This window comes from Ambystoma mexicanum, chromosome 4q (genome assembly GCF_040938575.1).
Source record: "Ambystoma mexicanum isolate Mex_15411 chromosome 4q, UKY_AmexF1_1, whole genome shotgun sequence".
In the NCBI taxonomy this organism is placed as follows: Eukaryota; Metazoa; Chordata; class Amphibia; order Caudata; family Ambystomatidae; genus Ambystoma; species Ambystoma mexicanum.
This window is the reverse complement of record NC_090928.1, coordinates 462,617,731-462,637,351: the sequence shown is the minus strand read 5'-3', so window position 1 is coordinate 462,637,351 and position 19,621 is coordinate 462,617,731. Positions and strand designations below refer to the sequence as shown.

The following is a 19,621-nucleotide window of genomic DNA, read 5'->3' as shown; positions in this document are numbered from 1 at the left end:
GCGGCAAAAAAATGCTGTGGTTTGCCCCATTAAAGGTGTACCCCATTACAACATTTAAAGGGAGCAGGGGTTGTGGGGGGTGTCCCCTGCGCCCCTTAAATGGTATAATGGGTCCAGGGGTTGCAGGGGTGTCCCCTGCATCCTTTACATGGATTGCGGTGGCAAAACCACAGCCTTTTTGCCTCAATATTTTGTGTCCACTGCCATTTTTGCCACGATTTCAACACATGCAACCGATAACCTGACACAACAGATGCTCGAAAATAAACCATTGGGTCTACCTACAGTACCAAACACCACAACATGCGATTGGTGCATTCATACCCACTGCTAAATTGCGACAGTTGTAGCCTCAGCTGCACCTGCCAAAAAATACACGACTTGCCATTTGCCTGCCAATACCCACAGATATCCTATGTTTGGAACCCACGGCTATCAAACACTGCAGCATGCGATTGGTGCATTCAGACCCGCGGCTAAAGAGCGACAGTTATAGCCTTGGCTGCACCCACCAAAAATACACAACATGCTATTTACCTGCTCATAACCACGGCTGTGACCTGTCCCATGGTCGGCACCCGCTGCTGCAATATGCCTGACAGGACCCGATGTTTAATTGGTGGTTACCGTATTCACAAGTATTTTAATAAATTACAACAAATGCATTTTCCTTTTCCAATATACTTAAAAAGTTCTCTAAGTGGCTCTTAAAAGAGCCTTTGGATTCTTCTACCACCACATCACCAACATTTTCAATCAATGAAATATTCTTCCCCTCCATGATGATTCATGAAATGTTGACAAACATGCTAAACATTGCTCTTTCTTTAGATGATTCATTTTCTTTTTCTTTCTCCCTGTCAAAAATATTTCTCCACAATCGCAGCATATACCTCTCATTTCAAACACTCCATCTAATATAATATTATAAAACCAAAAAAACCTTGTAAGCCAATGCTTTGAGAAGTCATCACATACGTCCTCAAAATGACTGTTAACAACATTCTCAGACAATTTTCCACAACCTTCTGAACAAACACATTCCTCTCCTTCTAGAATTTTCTCCATGTTTCAAATATCAAATACAACAATAAGTATATCCCAAAAACAGCACTGTTTCCTAAGGGTGCACCTCACCCATCTACAATTTTATTGGCATATACAAACATCACTCAAAACAATACATTCTCTTAAAGACTTTATACAATTCAACAACATCTGAGCTAAATGAAATCCTATTGGCAGCCACGCACCACACAAACAATGAACAACCAATCACAAAGCAAACATGCACATTCCTCCTTCTCCCCTCATTCATCTTCCTCCATTCCAAATACTAACTCTGAACTGACAAGAAGTATTTATCCATTCCACTAGTACAATGGAACAATACATGGAATGGGCGGAGGAGAACAACCCCACAGAAGAAGAAATTAGAAAAGCAGACACACAAAACAATGCTCCAGAAGAAGAGACACCACAATCATGATTTAGTAAGTACATTCTAGATATTCATGTAAAATGTGACTAACAATTAGATTTTAAATTAACAAATATCAGTCACCAAACACATATAATGTATTGTGTGTATACAACCAAACCATATATTTAGAAAGTGCATTATATCTTCAATTGTTTAAACATATTTCAAAGTGATTCAAGATTCAAGATTCACAAAGGAAGCACCACAACAAGGACTTGCCAATCTGATTATGCATTCCTTGAGAGAATTAAAAGAAATAATCATGAATGTACAAAAAGATATGCAATCAATGAATAAGGACATTGAACATTTAAAAGTAATCATGGAGAGTAAAAATGCAGAGAATTTGTCTACTAAATTGGGTGAAAGTAAACAAAGAACATTATACTGGTAGCATGCAGAACAAATTATGAGAAGGTAAAGAAAACTTGGAGAACAAGAGAAAATATGGAAGGATAAATAAACTTGGAGAACAAGTGAAACAAATATAGACTATCAAACTATTTTTTTTAGTTTTTCATTTTTGGCAGCATTGTCTTTTTCATGTTGTCATTTTCAATTGGTGCTTCTTCAAAGTCAAGAAACACTGTGCATAAAAAGAGGCAGAGGAGGTACTCTTCATCATTTACATAAAACGCAAAATTGTCGTCCTTCCAATGTTCCAACACCAAGTCTAGGAACATCAATAATGATTAATCCATCACAAAAGAAAATGCATGGGTCCCATTCCACCACCTGCAGCACCTCCATCCGCTAATACATCAATGTCAATAGCGTTATCAAATCCACAGACTCCTCTTTTACCAACTTCCCTCATCACTGGAGCTGTGAGCAGTGGTTGTACAAAATCAACAACCGCACATTGCCGGTGCTACCACCAACAGCCAGAGTCTTAACATACCTGAACCACTGCATTTAAAGAATCATCCAAATGCCACAAAGGGCACAAATTAGGCTTTTAATGAAGAGTCTACAGATGTACTGCTCCCATCTCCGACAGTACCACTAAGTTTTGAACATAGGTTGACCTTTCGCAGGAGTTAACTATACAACATCTAGTGCAAATACACTGAGATGATGATAATGCAGCTACAAAAAAATAGAAAAATAAGCACATTACAAAAATTAGCTTGCGCAACACGACTAATTGAATTACTTCACAAAGACTCAAAACACCTACAAGTAATGCATAGCTCAAAATAGATTACAACTACAAAAGGTATGAAGAAAACTTCAGCCTTAAACACAAATTCAAAAGCTACATGTCCACATTTTTCAAACTTAAAAAGTACAGTCAAAAATACTTGACACTCAAACACAGCAAATGAATAAAACAATAATGAACACTATTTAATAGCAATGGCCACTACAACTAACACACACACCACTGCAAATAAACCTTCAAATCAGTACATACAGAGTAATACTTACTATCACATCAGCCATACTCCTGCCATGTGCACAGTCAGAATTCAGGAATCAAAAAGACTGCACTGCAGAAACTGGTGGCTTTTATACTTTCCAAAAGAAACACTAAAGAAAAAGAGGACTATATACCAATAAAACTACTAATATGACTGACACATTTTCAGCACAACCTATCACTAAGCCCTACACAAATGCAAAGGTAACAACAACCAATAACAAACAATAAACTGACACAAACCCACATAGCATCTTTCATAGCCGCGGCTAGTCAATACGGATACAGATCCTGATTTGCACCCATGGCTGCACGTACATTTTCCTGCAAGACCCAAATCAAACTAAACTGGCTTTCAAACCTTCAAATCAAGTAAGTGAACAACTAAGTACATAACATAACACACACAAATAATTTCTGCACTGTTTCATCAAAATTAACATATGATTATTGCACAGAAAATGTATATTTATAGACGTGGCTGTAAATATATCCGTGGCTTGGGCTGCAACAAATGAAACATGAAATAGTATCAACGTGCCTACACACATGCTTTTTATAGATGCTACTATTCTAGCACCTTTCCTACAAGTTCGCTGGTAGTGCATCAAACTTCAAAAACTGTCCCAGCAAACTTACCAACCCCCTCCACTCCTCATAGTCCTCTTCCACTCCCCTACTGTGTTACAATACCCCAAAACATTCAATGCATATAAGATGCCACCCCATCCAGAATTTCGAGTAGTCACGGCTAGCAGACGTACACAAAAACACTACATGCCATTTGCTATAGCATAGCTGCAGATACAATGGGGGAGGTGTAGCACCATCCACCAATTAGAAAGGACAACACACACACACACATCATACATACCCTGCTCATACAAGTACTAGAAATTCAAACTAGCAATAATGTCCTTGGAAACCGAGAAATACTGCAGATATCATGACTGGTTTGAAAACTGTGTGCTGTTTGGAGACAGTTAGCTGTTCTGGTTGCTCTCTTTTTGTGAGAAAAGAAATATTAACATGGACATAGGTTTGGCAGATTTTACCATTAAATGGTTTGGATTGTGGGGAATGCGTTGGTTCCAGATTTTTCCAAAACGGTTAAGTCTGAGAAGTACAGAGCACCCAGACGTCATACTAATTCATTGTGGAGGCAATGATTTGGGGAATGTATGAGAGGTGTCCCTTACTTTAAGGATGAAAGAAGACATGGGAAAATTAATGGAACTATTTCCTCACACCATCTTAATCTTTTACAAACTCACTCAGAGGCAGAAATGGAGATGGACCACGAGATTTAATGGAAAAATTGAAAAATCCTGGAGAAATGTTAATAAAGCAGTTTCAGCATTCATGACAGACCACAGTCAATTATGTATTGCGAACAACAACATACAGTTCTACATGGCCAATTTCTATAGGCATGACTGAGTACACCTAACCGATGAAGGAAATGCAGGGTTCCTTCATAACATCACAGCAGTACCCCTGATGTGCTAAAGTTCTACACTCAGTGTACCTCAAAAAACAGTACTTTTAAGGACTACTTATCATACATAAATACACAAATACAATAAATAATAACTAAAACATTTTTTAAAATACCTGCTGCTACATTTCATTGACATTTACCTTAGCTGTGGCTACTAAAAGCCAGTTGAAAGGGAGACTGAATTCATGTTTTATACTACAATCCAGCTAAAATGATGAATACAGAACAACACTACTCGTGTACCAATGTAAAAAAACTGTAAAATAAGAATCATGAAAAAAATACATAACAGTAAACTAGATAGGTAAACGTTGGACACACATACAGCATAATACCATTAGTGAGAATACACAACCTAAAATACATTGTGTGGCGCATATGAAACTAAACTACAATTGCTCCTTTGATCTTGATTTTGTTTAACTATTTTCTTCTATCTTTATCCAAAATCTCACATGCATAAAAGTCTGAAAACACACATCCAAAATAAAAATATTCTCTAATAACTACCAGGTCACTGACCCATGGCAATTGATTTTTCACCCCCAACGTCACTGTACCTTGACAAAGTACTTAAATAAATAAAATAAAACACTGACACCCCAAATGATATAGCCACGGATACTGAACTACACATACCCTTGGCTATCTGTAGTCTTTTGTATCCCCGGATATAGCTTCTGTGATGCAGTTTGCTTTCAGATGTCGGCTACTTGCCGGTATTGCCGAGGCTACAGAAAGCTTTGTGTTGCAAATTAGGTCCCTGGACCACTTCCAACTCCCAAATTTCGCTAAGTGCTTTCTAGCCATCCCCCCATCTCTACCATGATGGCATTTGTATGTTGTTTGACCTGCAAATAGCTTTTTACTGCATTTAATTTTCCCATACCCTCTGCAATAGCCCCGAATATCTCTTGTATCAAGAGAAAAGCAAGATGGCGGTCATTTCATTTCTGAAAACCATGATCCTGCAATGCACCATGGGAGATAAAACTATGATTTTTGTGGAAGTGGGCACCCCCTTCTCCGTCAAATTTTTAAATAATCATAGCATGGAATTACCCCAAACCACGCATGGTGTGCGAGACAACTCTTTGTGCCCAAATTGTTTTGGATCTGGTCTGCACATTTGGATTTTGTTTTTTTTTTAACAAATCTTTGTGAAATGTTGCAGTCTGGTGGGGGGCCTGCAGACTTCTAATTAATTTTAATAAACAGTCCCTACAAGTGATTGAGTTTATAATGTTGGAAACAAAATGTTAGGGGTCATTGTGAGACTATCATGAACTCTTTATGTATTAAAGTATGTTTTCTTGCAAACAAATCATTATATTCTAGTGCTATTGTTAGTAGAGAAATCTAATCATACATACATATAGGCAATGGTCGCTGCATGCACCATAGAAGCAACATATTTTTAATCTTGTCATGTCTGATGGTAAAATAATTAATGCTACCTTATGAGAATTTTGAGCAATGTTAAACATGGCATAAATAGGTAACAATTGAAAACTTGCCACACACTTTTGTTGGTAGAAAGAATACATATAAAAAAACACAATGCATACAAATTAGAAGCACATGCAGGGAAACTAAAGTAAGGAAGAAAGAAACAACAGCACCACAACATGACAATGGGCCTCATTACGACCCTGGCGCTAATGGGTTAACAGCGCCGTAAAAGGCTGCAGCGCCGTAAACCCATTAGCGCCTGATTACGAGGTCCCTTTGCGGTACCCGACCTTAACAGCTGGTCTACACCAGCCGTTAAAGTAGGGACCCGCAAAGGGACCTTGGTGCTAAGTACGGTACTGCAATTTGCGGTACCGAACTTAGCGCCTTCCCCATTCCTATTGAGCCCTATCGGACAAAAATGGGAATGGGGAAGGGCCATGGAGGAAGGTGGAATTACCGCCCGCCAGCCTTGTAATGGGGTGGTAATTCCCCCTTTCTCCATGGCGGAGTCGGTAAGTTACCGGCATGGGCCATGGTGCTATTAGCACCATGGTTTTCCGCCTGGGTCGTAATGAGGCCCAATAACATTATAGTTAATCATCATGTACACACATTAATTGTGTATTTGAGGCATGCTTATTACCCCATGTATGTGCACTCTGAGCTCAGATAAAAACTCTAAGGGAAGCACTTTAAGAACATATAAAAACGTGTAGATACATAGCACCTTTTAAATTTTGGAAATTATCATTGTCAGTAAAAACAAAAAACTAGCCTAATCATGTCAGTAAACCAAAACAATTGGCCCAGATATGTGATGTCATTTGTGATGTCATCAATTACATTTGTGATGTTATCTTTCATGTCCTTGGTGTTAGTCGAGCAGTGCACAGTGGTGGCACAAGTTATTGTTGCTCATCTTACCATAGCTGGCACATTTCTGACGTGTTTCGGTTTTACTTGTAACTATAACATCCCTTTAACAAAGTGTTTTCATTGAATTTCATAGGTTTTTATTAGGGTAACTTACTCATAACGTCCCTTTAATAAAGTTTTTCAGAGAATTTCATGGGTATTTACCAGTGCACGCAAATTTCCTACAACTTATTAATATCATACTCCAATATAGCAACATTTCTGTCCAATTTACAAAGTTTCACCTTAAAACTCTTCCATTCCCCACCTCATAGCATCATTTTTAACATTTCTATGCACTTTTTGTAATTCCTTCCACTGTTTATGTGTTTGTCAATGCTTTCTTGAATGTCTGACCTCATCACAGACTTTCCAGACCATGTTAGGTGACCATGCGCAGGCGCGCAGCATCATGATGTGCCCACGAATGTGCCCGCACTTCACGAATGGGTCCGTGTTCATGGATTGATTGATTGATTGATATTTTAATTCTATCGCGCTCATACACAAGTGTTTCAGAGCACGACCAGGCAGGATAAGGGAACAGGGGAGAACAAAAAAAGCGTTCTTACTAGGCCCAGTGACATTGAGAACGTGCAAGTGCAGGGTAGAGGGAGAAGGGGGAGAAGTGCATGGAAGGGGGAACAAAAGGAGAGTGCGGAGCGAGAAGAAAAAAAGAAACAAAAATAATAATAAAATAATAAATAAAAAGGCAACAAACAATGGGAGTGCAGCCAGCAAGTGGCAAGTGCTGGGTTTATGGCAGCAGGCCGTGTAGGTCTGAAAGTGCAGGAAGAAAAGGGAAGAGCTGTATGGGTACAGATACGGACCCCAGTGCAGGGGGTGGCCCGGAGGCAGTGCGTGAGGGTGGCAAGATGAGTAGGTACCTGGGCCCAGAGGACAGAGGGTGGCCAGGTGCATGGTGCAAGGGAGAGTAGAATCAACAGAGAGGGGAGGAGAAGGCAGAAGCAAAGAGGAAGGTTTTGAGGTGCTTCCGGAACCGGAGATGGTTCTCCTCAAGTTTTAGAGTGGCAGGGAGGCTGTTCCAGAGGGAGGCCCCAGCCAAAGACAGAGATCTACCCCAGCTTGTTTCTTTGAGAAACAACTGACCTTGAGGGAGTTAGTGGTAGAGGAGCGGAGTGCTCGAGATGGGAGGTATTTACGAAGGGATAGCTGAAGGTATATTGGACCCAAGCCCCAAAAAGCCTCGTGGACAATACAGAGGGTTTTGAATTTAATCCTTGCATCCACAGGGAGCCAATGGAGAGATTTCAGAGCTAGAGAGATACGATACCAGGGCTTGAGGCCAAGGACAAGTCTCGCAGTCCTGTTCTGGATAAGTTGTTAAGGGTGGAGAGTAGAGGCAGGTAGATTAAGAAAGAGGCTGTTTCAATAGTCCAGCTTGGAGCGAACCTGAGCTTGGGAGACAGTGAGCTTCTGGGGGGATGAGAGGAAAGGAAGAATACCTCTGAGGAGGTGCAGTAGGAGGTTTCACTTTTGTGATACATCAGCGATGTGGGCAGAGAATGAGAGTGTGGAATCAAAGGTGACACCAAGGTTCTTGGCCTCGGAGGTGGGGATAGGAGGAGGGCCAAGGGAGGCCGGCCAGAGAGTGAGGGGAAAGGAAGGTGATGGTGTGCCAGTTTGGAACTGAATTTTCTGTTGATCTAGGAACATTCAAGCTCAAATTATACCCTTGCTCAATTCCTACACCTATTCTTACTCATTATCCATTAACAATCTAGCACAGAGCACATATATTAGCAAAACTGCAATTTATTTTAAAAATGGCATCAGCTTTTGCAATCCTTCCTCCCCAAGAGCCAAAACCAACACCATCTGGAGGGCCTACACAACAAAAAAGTGCAGTACTTCCATAGTCAATGATGAGGACCAAGAAGATCTGGTACAGGAAGTACCTACCTCTAGCACCCATAGAAAATCATGGGTGTGGCAGTTCTTTACCACTGTTGGTAATGTACCAAAGACTAAAACTAGCAAAGTGAAATGAACTGAGTGCAGCATTGTACTCAGTCGCAGACTACCTGGACAGTACTCATACGGGACTACCTCTGGGCACCGCAACACCAAATCCAAAAACTGCAATGCTGTCTGAAAGGTTGTTCCTTTCTTAGCAAGTGGTAGGCTGTCTTTCTCCACCTCATCTTCCTCAACCAATACTGTAACCATACAACCTACTTCTTTGTAACACGAAATCCCACCAGCTAACTTGAAAGTGATAAAAGAGGCTGTTGATCCACATCTTTTGAAGACAACAGTACTATGTATATACTGCAACACACCACTCTGCAGGGGGGAGAAATTTCAAAATGCTTTTGAAACTGTAATCAAGGATCACGAGAAACACAGACCCCTTACCTTAGATGTAACACATGTGCAATATCTTCCCCTGTTCACCTGGCCTTCCATATTAGTGGTTGGTGCATCTTCCATAATTTCCCTCCCCACCTTGCTTTCTGACTGCTCCTGCAAAAAAGAAAAGTTAATTTCACAGTTAAAAATAGAACTAAAATAAATAATCTTACAGACTCCATCTACTTTACATTTCACAATAACGTTGCTAGACTCAATACTATTCTCCAACATTTCCATTAGCATTTTGTGTTATACTAATGGAAATAATGTGGCTTTCATCCCCCGTTTCAGAGGGTGGAACTTAGGATAATCGCTCGGCAGCCCAAGTTATCGGCCCAAGTGAATCGAGGGTGGATAATGAGGGCTGCGGGCCGTTATCCCCCATTCCAGCCACTGCAACGGAGGATGAAGTCCATTAGCTCCCTGGATTACCAAAGCAGTAACCTGGGGTGCTAATAAAAGGATTTTCCTTCCTACAGTGGGACACGTGCAGCATCCCGCTGTAGGAAGGAAAATCATCTTACAAGATGGCCTCCATGGAAAGGGAAGATGGGTCTCAGTACAGAGAAGAGAAGGAGCGAATGCGGCAGCGGCACCCGCCAACACCAAAATAAGATAAGTAGGGGGGGGGTGAAAAATAAAATAAAACATGGGACGGAGGGTGGGGGGAATATGGCGGCAGGGAGAGACGGACATCAGGTGGCATGGAACGTTCCTAGTCACCTGATTGTCTGGCTCCCCCACCAAGGGTGCTAATGGACAATTGTATACTAGAGAAAAACAACTTTTCTCTAGCATACTATAAGGACCATAATCGACAGGCCTTTATAACTATCCACGTTCTCCACAGTCCCGTTTCCAGGCCATGGATCATTAAAAGATCTGGATGGCACATGCACACCATTGCAGAAGGCACCCCTTCTACTCTTTGTAATTTTATATTTCTAAAACTCCCTCAATGCCTGTTTTCAAACACTCACACATCCATCCACCAAACACTTCCAAAAACTGACATATAACCCTATGACCATATTAAGCTTCCACACACAAACTGCCAATTAACAACCTTCTACAAATCATTGGGATTTGGATGCCACGGTGGGATGCCACTGGCTAACAACTAGAATAGAGGAGTTACAAGGGCGGGATTCATCTTAACAGTAGCATACCGTTAACAAAGTCTTTCTGTCAATTTAATAGGTTTTTATAAGTGAAAATGTTTCATGGTGTTACATCACTGTATATAAGTTATTAATAATTCCTCTTTTCATATATAAGAAAAAAGAATAAACCTCCTTAAGAGACATATTTTTTGCAACACATACTTATATCTGTTGTTATCAGCAGTGCATGCTGGGGATGGAAAACATTGTTTAATTGCCTATGGCATAAGGCTCCACCATGACCCCACCCAAACCAAACCACCCCTATTATTCACAGCACCTTCCCTGCATCCTAGCTCAGTGTCCAGTATACCCTAATAATCTAACCAATGACCAGTGCTCATGGCTTGCGGCCGTGCCGTAATCCCCGATTAGCAAATCAGAGTACACATTTGCATTTGCAGAGGGCCAGGCCTCATACATAGAATCCAAATGTATGACACTAGTTTTTCCACTTACATTCTTACACTTTCAAAAAATAAAACACAAGACGTATTTCCAAAAACATGCTTTCAGGTTCTTGCTAATGCTCATCGCACAAGTTGTGGTAATCTAGTCGACCACTTCAAGCTGTAACCTGCACGCAGAATATGTTTTCCAATACAAACCTACCGCTTCGGCCATGCTGCATGCCTCAAAAAGCTAATTACAGTACACATTTCTCCTTGCTGATAGCCAGGCACATTGCCCAGACATCAATTTTATATCACTGTGATGTGTACTCACATTTTACACTTTTCAAAAAAATCAAACATAATACATATTTGCAAAACCATGCTTTCCAGTTCTTGCTGACCCTCCTTGTACATATTTGCTGCAATCAAATCCAGCACTTCAACTTGTACCCACAAGCAGATTGTTTCTTCTCATTCAAACCTTTCCCAATTTAAAAAAAACGGGACCACATAGCCTGTCCCCAGTCCCCATGCCCATTTTAACCCCATTGCTGGTCATGGTCAATAGCCAGATTGTCTGGGACATGGACTTAGGCCATGGCCTGGACAATCTGGCAACTGCCCATGGACACAAGCTATACCTCAGTCACCAAAGGTATATCACTATTTGTGTACCTACATTATGACACTTTTCAAAAGATAAAACACAGACACATTTGCAAAACTATGCTTTCAGGTCCGTGCCAATGCTCCTTACATGAGTTTGCTGCAAATCCGCCAATGTTTTATTTTTTCAAAAGTGTCAAAATGTACATACATAAAATAGTCATATGCCCCCACTTTACAAAATCCATTCAGACTTTGCACCACACATTCCACGTTGGGTATATAATCTTTCTGAAAAAATGTTATCCATGTTCATCACACTGCAACAAAGTTATAAGCCATCTAAAAATGTTGATACCCCCTCTAATTATGCCCCCTCTTGACAATATCCCACCAAACTTTGCAAAAATACTCATAGCTAGGTGTGCAATCCTTTTGCAAACTTTGCGCAGATCCATCAAATGTCACCACATTTAAAAGCTTTTAGAATATTTTGGGACTGCCCCCTCTAACTTTGCTCCCTCGTGTTAAAACAGCACCACACTTTGCAGAACCATTCAGAGACAGGTCTAGAATGGGATTCTAGAATGCCATGCAGTTTCATTGAATGGTGCCAAAGTTATAAGCTATCCAAAAACTGCTAATGATATGATATGATATGGCATTTATAACGCGCATGTACACAAATGTTTCTAGGTGCGACAAGACATAGAGGTGGGAAACATAGGGAGGACAAAACAACAATTTTACTAGGCAGTTTGTCATTCTGATTGCGCAAGTGCAGGGAAGAGGAACGGGAGAAGGACCGAGGGCGGGGTGAAGGTAACTCAAAAGTGCAGCCAGCATGTGGCTCAGTGCAGGTAACTCAAAAGAAAGTGCAGCCAATGGGCGGCTCATAAGTGCAGAGAGAAGGGACTGTAGGGTTGCAGATACAGACCAGAAGTGCTAGGGAAGCCAGGAGGCAGTGCAAAGTGCAACAGGACATTCAGGAGCCTGGGCCCAAGTTCAGCGGGTTATGAGGTGACCAGTGAATGGAGCATTTGGGACATCAGCAGGGGAGAGAAAGAGAGAAAGTGGAAGTGAAGAGGAAAGTCTTGAGCTGCTTTCAGAACCGGAGGTGGGTCTACTCAAGTTTGAGAGAGACAGGGAGGCTGTTTCAGAGGGAGGCCTCAGCCGAAGATAGAGATCTGCCCCCAACTCTCTGCTTGGAAAGGCGATTGACACTCAGAGAGTTGAAGTTGATGAACCGAGAGCTCGAGAAGGGAGATGTTTAGGAAGAGAGAGTTGGAGGTATTGTGGTCCCAGGCCCCAGAAAGCCTTGTGGATGATGCAGAGGGTGTTGAACTTGATCCTTGCCACCACTGGGAGCCAGTGAAGAGATATCAGAGCTGGAGATATATGATCCCTGGGCTTGTGGCAAAGGACAAGTCTCACAGTCCTGTTTTGGATAGGTTGTAGAGGTTGGAGAGTAAAGGCAGGAAGATTTAGAAAGAGGCTATTGCAGTAGTCCAGCCTAGAGAACACCAGAGCTCTGGGGACATTGAGCCTCTGGGGGGAAGTGAGGAAAGGAAGAACACCTCTGAGGAGGTGCAGCTGATAGTTTTACTTCTTAGAGATGTCAGAGATGTGAGCAGAGAAGAAGAGGGTGGAGTCAGTGATGAATCCAAGGTTCTTAGCCTCACAGGTAGGAGCAGGAAGAGGGCCCATAGTGGGCAGCCAGAGAGAGAGGAAAGGAGGGAGCTGGTGGTCAAATGAGGAGAATCTCAGGCTTACTGGCATTCAAGCAGAGATCATTGGCGGCACACCATTCCTGAATTGCAATCCGACAATCTGGAATGAGAGAAGGAGAAGAGGCAGCTGAGGGGTGCCTGAGGAAGAGCTGGGTGTTATCTGCATAACACTGAAAGTTAGAGCAGAAGGAGGCGATGCAGTGGGCAAGATGTGTCAGGTATTGGTTGAAAAGCCAGGGCGAGAGGTCAGACCCCTGGGGAACACCACAGGTGGAGAGAGAGAGATAGAAGAAAGGAAAGACCCCAGTTGGAACTGGGAGGGTCGGTCAGTGAGAAAGGAGGTCAACCAGGCCAAGGCCTGATCAGTGATACCCAGGTTATCATGGAGGCGCTTGAGCAGAATGGTATGGTTAACCTATCAAAGGCAGAAGAAAGATCGAGCAGAATGAGAACAAAAGGAACGTTTGAATCAAGATTGGAGAGCAGATCTTCACAGGTAGTTTACATGCTTCTGGCAGCTTTGTACCCAGACTGGTGGTCGTGGAGTCATCAAACAGATTCAGTGTGTAGATTAAGCTGGGAGATGGCCCTGTTTTCCAAGAGTTTTCCCAGGAAAGGAGTCATGGAGATCTGGTGAAAGTTAGCCCGGAGAGGAAGGATCGGCAGAGGAATTCTTAGGCAGTGGGTGCACAAGGGAGTGCTTTCGGGGGAAGGGAAAGTTCCAGTGGCAAAGGGGTGATGGCAGAAATCAGCCAAGGCTGGAGTAAGGGTGTCAATGTGGTCCTTGATGGTTCTGGATGAACAGGGGAGAACCTGTTTTGACTAGACCTTCATCGATCGGACTTGTCTAGAAACATCGTCAGGGGTGAACAAGAGAAAGAAAGTGACGGGTAGAGGAGAGATGGCCAGAGGCACGCCAGGAGTGGAGGAGGAATAGGAAGAGAGGTTGGACAGGATGTCCTGAGTTTTTGTGAGGAAATGAGAAGCCAAGGCCGTACAGAGGGACTGGGAGGGAACAGGAGAGATAAAGACTGCAGCAGAATTGGCCAGCTCCTTGCAGATTATGAAGAGTTGGGCTGAGTTGTCAGATGCTGCAGAGACGTAGGCTTGAATGTGGGCTCTCTTCTTGGCAAGGACAGGGAGTCTGTATTGCCTTTGGAGAAGGCGGCAGACCAGTTTGTCAGAGGGTGCACCTGATACCCAGCACTGCATCTCAGCCACCTTACACTGGCATTTGAGGGTGACAAGGTTGGAGTTGTACCAAGAGTTGCACTTGGATTTGGGCTAGAAGCGGATCCTTAAGACAGGGAAAGTAAATCGGGAGTGCTAGAAATAGAAAGATGAATGTTAGATAGGGCTGTGCCAGGGTCTGAGTCAGCCAAAGGTGCAGAAGGAGGAGAGAAGATAGCAGTGAAACCCTAAACTGACACACGCTTCATGGGTCAGAAGACCGAAAAGGTAGGTGGCAGTGTTGGAGACGGCTTGGCCTAAGGGGTAGAAAGAGAAAGGTGTGAGGAAAGGAGAATGTGATCACTCCAAGATAGATGAGTAGTGAGAGCGTTGGAGAAGGGGAGGTTTGGGGAGATCAGAACATCCAAGATGTGCCCTGCAGAGTGAGTCTTGCCTGAGGGAAGAATAGAGAGAGTTCCAGAGGTTGTGAAAGAGTCCTAAAGAAGGTCAGGTAGAATCCAGGTGGATGTTAAGGTGTTCGAGGAGGAGATGTTGAGAGGTAGAGATGAGAGAGAGAGCAGGAGAGGTTCCCCTACTCAGAGAGGTTGGGGATGACCTGGTCAGGTGGCCTGTAGATGGTGGCCACAGTGAGAGAAACACCAGGAGACATAGACAGTCTGCAGACCAGGTATTCAAATGAGGAGTAGTCCTGCATCGGAATGATAGAGGCAGGGATCCACTTCAGGAAGATTAGGCTACTGCCCCACCAGGATGGTTGGTTCTGGGCTCAGAGAGGATCTTGTAGCCATCAGGAAGGAGAGTGTCAAAGCTTGTGAATAGCTGGCTCCGAACCAATTCTCGGTCAGACTGAGTTGATCCAAATTGAGTTCTTCCAGGAAACAGCAGATGTCAGAGTAGTGTTTTCACAGCTGAGAGAGTCTTGGAGTAGCAATGTGGAGCAGGTTGCCCCCTTTGAATAACTTATGTGGAAGTGCACAGGTCAGAGGTACTCCCTGCGGAAGTGTTGCAGGTGCCTGAGGATGGGCAGAGGAGGAAGAAGGAGAAGGCAAGGTAGCCAGGGAGGAGGTGGAGTGTGCCAAAGGGGTGGGAGAGGAGGGAGGCAATAGGGTAGCCAGCAAAGAGGCAGAGGCAGCCATAGAGGTGGCAGAGGATGGAGGCCGCAGAGCAGCCAGATATTGGAAATAATGAACAGCAGGAGAAGAAAGAAAGTTGATAAGGCGCAGGAAGCATCTATCAAAAAGGAGCAGGTTGGCCTGAGGACCTTGGACCAAGATGGTGCCATTTAGGTAAACATTAATGATGGTCTTGGAGGAGTAGAGGGGGCCAGAAGGGCCTCCCCATGGGTACCACCATTAAAGGGTGAAGAAGAAAAAGAAGAGAGAACAGATACCATATGGGGGTCCATAGGCCTGTAGAGGGAAAGACAACCAGGATGTCAGTAAGGGGCTGTCTGGATGAAGCACTGGTGTAGGTTTCATTGATAGGGAGGACTGGTTTGGATACCAGGATGTCCCTTATGAGCTTCTTCCAGCCAGACCTAGTGAGAGGGACAGGATAGTTGATAGAAAAGTCATAAGAGAAGATAGGTGAGACAGAGCACACCATAGAGCATGCAGTGAGGAAGAGGGGGGAAGAGGGGAGAGGGGGAGCCCAAGCAGGGAGCCAGGGGCTAGGGCTGGGAGGCAGGCAGGCAGGGGGGCAACACTAGGGAGGGTCATGGAAGGAGGAGGTCGCACAGAGAACAGAGCGCGGACAGATAATCAGATGCAATGCATAGACAAAGTCAACCACCAAAGGTACCTAGAAGTAAAGAATGTGCACAGCAGAAATGCAGGCAGCAAAATGTAAGCAAACAACCCTGGGGAAACAAAAATGACAAGGAACAGAACAATCCCCAAAGGAACCTAGAAGTAAGGAATGAACACAAGAGGAATGTAGGAAGTACAATATAAGCAAACAAACCGTGAAAAAAAAATGACAAGGAAGAGAACAATCACCAAAATAACCTGCAAGTAAATAATGAACACAGCAGGAATGCAGGCAGTAAAAAGTGAGCCAACAATCATGGAGAACAAAACATCAAGAACAATACACAAGAAGATCAGGGGAGGGAACACGAATAGGGGAGGGAAAGGCCTGCAGAAATACGGGGAGGCAGAGGGAAGGAGGGGGTGCATGCAGCCGAGTAGAGAGAGCACACGTGACCTAAAGAATGCCTGGCGTTGCACATGGCCTAAGTAAGAGGGAGTGCACGTGGCATACCACTGGGAGGGAGCACATACAGCCTAAGCTCCGCTGACTAAGTAAGAGGGAGCAAAAGCAGTCTAAGTTGTGAGGTATTGAACGCAGCCTAAAGTAAGATGGGGCAAATGCAGCATAAAGTTGTGCAGGAGCACACACAGCCTAAACTGTGATGCAGTGAACACAGCCTAAAGTAATAGGGGAAGCATGTGGCCTTGAGTTGTGCAGGAGCGCACACAGCCTAAATTGCGAGGGAGTGAAAGCAACCAAAAGTACAAATGGGATTATGAAGCCTAAGTGGACGCAACCTAAAGTAAAAGGGGCGCATTTGGCCTATGATGCGAGGGAATCTAGGTAAGCAGGGATATGGGGATGGTGCGAGGACAGGACGCTGTGAAAGACAACATGTGTGCAAGAGTGAGAAGGGTTACCAGGTCAGATGGGATTGCATGGATTTTAGCAAGCTAACTCTCACTGCACCTTCTTAACTGGCAGCCGCAGACAGGAGGGTGAGGGCGTCCGCACTCACTGTCTACGCTCCAACCCCATCGCTGCCAAAACACCTGCATCACTCAACACTGAAGACTTGTCCTTCAAGGGCTTTACCACACAGGGTCCATACCTTGGTTCTTATAGTCACTGAAGCGTGGACGCAGCGAAGCGTGGTATGTTTTGTCAGGCAGTGTCACCTGCACACCTGCATTGCTCAACACCCCAGACTTGTCCTGTGAGAGCTCTGCCGCAGAGGGTCCATACCATGGTTCTTAGAGGCATGGGTGTGTGGACATTGCGAAGTGTCCTTTTTATAGTCAGGCAGCGTCTTCTGCACCTCTGTTTCACTTACCACTGTGGCCTTGTCCTGTGAGGTCTTTTCACGAACCCTGTAATGCAGAAATGAGCATACATGTCCCCAAACATCTCAGATGGTCGCGAACATCGGACGAGTGTTTGCGCACATCACAGTTGAAAAGCCAACCTTTTTTGGGTCTTTTTCAAGCCATATTCCATCCCTTTCTCATCACCCCTCACCTCTCCAGAGATTGTTTTATTAGTTTGGCAAGCACATTGTTGTGTTTTTAATATGTTTTTACCCCAATGATAAGTTCGCGGACTATGATCGCAGCCTGTGAATCCAACATGGCAGGCATTTCCAAAAATCTGACCTACCTCAAGCTTTTCACCATCCAGTCAGCAGCCACGGCCAGTGTCTTTGGACATCACGCCATCCTCTGGACCAATCGGAGGCCCGTCTGTGGACCGAACAGGGAAGTCAGTCCACGGACTGAACGTCCAATTTAGGAAAACATGCTTTCAGGACCAAGCCGCTGCTACTGCCACAAAGTTGCTGAAAATCAATCCAGCGGTTTTGGCTGTAGGAATGAGCAATTTTTTTTTCCATTGCGTCTATAGGAAAACCCACACAGTTTGTGACTATATCCCTGTATCCCTGTATCCCCTGCACGAAACCTCACCGAACTTTGCAGAATCAATTTGATGGGCCACACTTTATTTGCAAAGTTTTGTGAGGATTCGTCCAGGGGGGCAAAGTTATAGCCTCCCAAAAAGTGTTCTTCCTATGGGTTGAGCATCTTAACAATAACTACAGGGCTTCTACTATACATTCAGTGATAAAACTTTGGTAAATAGACATTATGGTTAAGTTGCAGTAATAAAAGCCTATCAAATTCTGTGAACAAATGTTGTTAAAGGGATATTATGGTTACAAGTAAAATAGGAAAACCCAGAAATTCACTAGTTATGTTAAGCTAAGCAACCTTTACTCGTGCCACCACTGTGCACTGCTAAGACTAACACCCACAACATCAAAGATGACATGACAATTTTCATTGATGACGTCACTGATAACCTCAGAAGTCTGGGCCTGTTGGTTTTGGTTAATAACTGTAGAAATAAACTAAGCAACATTCTACTAAACTAAACTTTTTCTTTCAACCTCAAAACAGTAGGCATTCTGTTTTTGCCATCCTTCCAGGCATTTTATTTTCACCTACTGCATAAATGCTTTATATATTTACAAAACGTTCTTAAAAGGATTTAGAATATTTTCCAAAAACAAATCTGATTAACAGCATCAGTCAGATGTATTCCAGCTGTGCGGAAAATATTGGCAGCGTCAAATCTGATATATGGAAAGACGTCTCCCAAAAATGCACACACAGCCTTTTTCTCATTGCGCCTCGCTTTCTCCATTTGTGGACGAAATGAACTGGAGTGCATCCACATCTTTCTCTGGGAAATTCAAGAACAAATTAGTCGAGCGTTTAGGAACATGTCCTTCATTTTAACAAAAGGCAGCTTCATTGCAAACTGCAATGAAATTCCAGTTACATACCCTAAACTGTTCCCTCCACAATGAACAATGATAACATCCAGATGTTGCAGTGTGACCAAATTGACACAAAATGGGAGCAAGTACACCCACTTCATGCCGCGCACTCCATACCACTTCTGATCAACATGATGAAATCAAAGCTGGTCAGCCACTCCACACTGCTCTACATACACTGCAACCAGTGGATCTACGAGTCCCACAAAATCCACACACTCTGCCTCCTGAAAGACACAGCTATAGGCATAGCCATATGGACTCCTCTCAGCAAACATACCTTCTGTCACACTCTCTCTTTGCCTACCACACCAAAGAAACCTGATTGGCTAATCCACTGGACTGCACAGTTCCATTTCCATGCCTGGCATCCTCAAATGACCCAGTGTGGCACATGGTGTCCGTGGACTAACACAGTGTGCACAGACAGATCGTCCAAATAAAGGGGGTGGGGAAAAAAATGAAACACAAGGTAGGGTATTTACTCTTAATTGGTGGCTCTGAAAAGAACCTTTTCTTTTGGCAGGGGGGATTTTCAGATTTCTTTTTCTACACCTCACATGCACTGTACATCATTTTAGAACTTTCCAAGTGCATTCTGAATATTAGCAAGAAAGATGTCATTGCCACAATCTGTTAAAGTGATGCCATCACATAAAAGAACCAGCATCCTTCAGAACATTGTCATTTGGCAACAATGACATCTCAACACCACACATAAAAGATATCTCTTTGTTGACAAGATACCTTCCTGCAACTTGTTGATGACAGAAGACATTGGGGCAGGTCTATAGT

General features: G+C 43.4%; 1 long non-coding RNA gene across 1 annotated transcript in view; it reads right to left on the bottom strand.

The window, feature by feature from the left end:
* Window positions 1-19,621, bottom strand: part of LOC138467788 (uncharacterized) — an 813,106-nt gene that overhangs the window by 497,905 nt on the left and 295,580 nt on the right. Inside the window, exon 2 of the long non-coding RNA XR_011268139.1 lies at window positions 9,157-9,264. This is a non-coding gene — a long non-coding RNA (uncharacterized lncRNA). The remainder of the gene's footprint in view (window positions 1-9,156; window positions 9,265-19,621) is intronic.